Genomic DNA, 2,415 nt, shown 5'->3' on the forward strand with positions numbered 1-2,415 from the left:
TGGAAGATGTGGAAATGAATCTCTTAAGATACCAATAGCATCTACTCAGCCAAAACTGTTAACTTGTTGCTTTTGTTTAAGAAGTAAACATATTTGAAACTGTTAAAGTACTCTTCACCCAACTTTGTACAAATCAAAACTAAAATTCAACTCTGTGTCAAAAGTCTAATCAATCTGTTTTAAAAGTAAATATAATAGTAGAAAATAAAGTCTATTTATTCTGTGGTTCTATTGTAGTGAAAAGTTTCCACTGAGCTTTAAAGATTTAAAGAAATTCCAAGAAGATCTCTTCAGAGGCCCATTTCATTTAAAAAGTGTAATTCTTGAACACTTAACTCATCATTACCTTGACTTCTCCAGTTTTATTTCTGAAATCCAATCAAATTTTGATAGCACATGGCAGGATTAACACATATTTATGTTTCTGTATGTCTCTGCCTGTAGTAGGTGTTGTCACGGAATCAGGTTAATGGTGTCACTTTAAGTTTCCATACCCACTAGAAAACTTATTATCCTGTATGTGAGCTTTTTAATACAGCTTTTATCAAGAATGACAGGAAGAAAAGTAATATGTGATTGAGTTAGCCATCTTCCTTTAGTTAAACTGTTTAGAATAATGTTTACGTTAAATAGTTCAAAACACATTTCCTGAATTTACTGATATCATATTGAATCTAGCTGTCAAAAATATAGCAAATTACACTTTGAATAAAAACAAAGATAAACCAAATTTCAATTAATGCTGAAATTAAATTGTTAGCATAATTAACATTACCATTTTCTTCAAGTAAACATCCCAAATAAAAATATGTGTTAACTAGCATACCAAAGTGGTGAAATAGAAGCCACTATGTTTAACATTCCACAATCCCATTACCAACACACACTTCCACCTTAACCCTTGCAAATTCATCATTACCCTCTTTTTTCCAAGTAAGGCTTATTAAAACTATTAGAGCCCAAATAACATATTGCCTTTAGAATGACCAAAATAATTTTGCTACTTACTGAAGTTGCTTACAATTCTAACTACACCCACGTGCAAATACTGTTAGGAAAATAAACTATATTGCATTAATATTAAAACAGTTATCCAAGCTTCTTCCTATATAAACATGCAAAATTATTAGCAATAAATAAATATCTCTAGCAGCAGCTTAAGTTCTACCATGCTCTTAACTACCTTAGAAACACAGAAGCTTAAAGTCTCCTAAACACAACGTATCAGCATAAGATGTTTTGGCTAGTTTTCTTTTCCTTCTCATTGACTACAACTGAAAACTCTTTATCCCATTGTGATGAATTAAAACATGATTTAATTAGAAATAGTATATTTAAACTAGGATTGTAAAAATTAGTCATGTGAGCATTTTGTGTAAAGTAACATCAAATGATTCTGAGCACTTCCAATGAAACATATATGGGAAATCAGATACATTATATGCCCTGTTTTACTCACATGTAGTTCTATAAAACACATATCCTAAATTTAACTACATAAATTAAGTTGGGGTAAAGACACTTTATTAAAGTTAACAAAGCACAGTTACTCATAATAATAAAATATTATATGAATATAGTCATAAGGCATTTTTCTATAAGTTTTCATGAATATTATTAATTATTAATATTCTGGCAGCTTTGATGAGATTGGAATCAATGTAAATATAACTTATATTCAGTGGTGTGAATACATAACAAACGACGCACTCATCTTTTTCCTTATGTATTTTCTTTAATTCCATGAAAGAGAACTACAAATTGAGCTGTGCTGAATTTGAGAAAAGGTAATTTTCTTCTAGATACACTAAAAAGATAAAGGACCAACACTATTACAATCAGGAAGTTGTTACCTCATTCCCAATCTGCTTTATAGTAGTACGCTTATACTTTGCATTCTAATAATTTTTAAGAGGTTGATATAATGATTGAGCCAAATAAAAATGTGGTTTTGAAATTAAATGTCATTCTATTTTTTACCATATATAACTCAAGTTACTATGCATTGTTCTTCAGCCTCACTTGCCTTATCTGTATAATGGAAACAGTAATATTTTAGAAAATCATCCTGTGATCTTGAAAATTAAATAAGTGTTTAAGCTAGCATGTCTACTATACAAATTCTCTAAAAATAGAAATTATGGAAAGTATTAAAGTATTATTCTGACCATTTGACTGCTTTAACTTGACTTTTACATAGTAATTTCTGTTTACTTAAAGAAAATGTTCTCTGTGCACACCTTCTGTGACAGATTCCTTTTTCTTGACCTTTCATACCCATTTATCCATTTTAAAACTTAACTACTGTGCTTCAGTAAATATTTCTCAATAAATGCCACCTTTCATGGGAGACATTTATAAGTCTGTTTTCTTCTTCTTCTTCTTCTTCTTCTTCTTCTTCTTCTTCTTCTTCTT

The sequence above is a fragment of the Psammomys obesus genome, unplaced genomic scaffold, assembly GCF_907164565.1.
Source record: "Psammomys obesus unplaced genomic scaffold, mPsaObe1.curated_primary_1811, whole genome shotgun sequence".
In the NCBI taxonomy this organism is placed as follows: domain Eukaryota; kingdom Metazoa; phylum Chordata; class Mammalia; order Rodentia; family Muridae; genus Psammomys; species Psammomys obesus.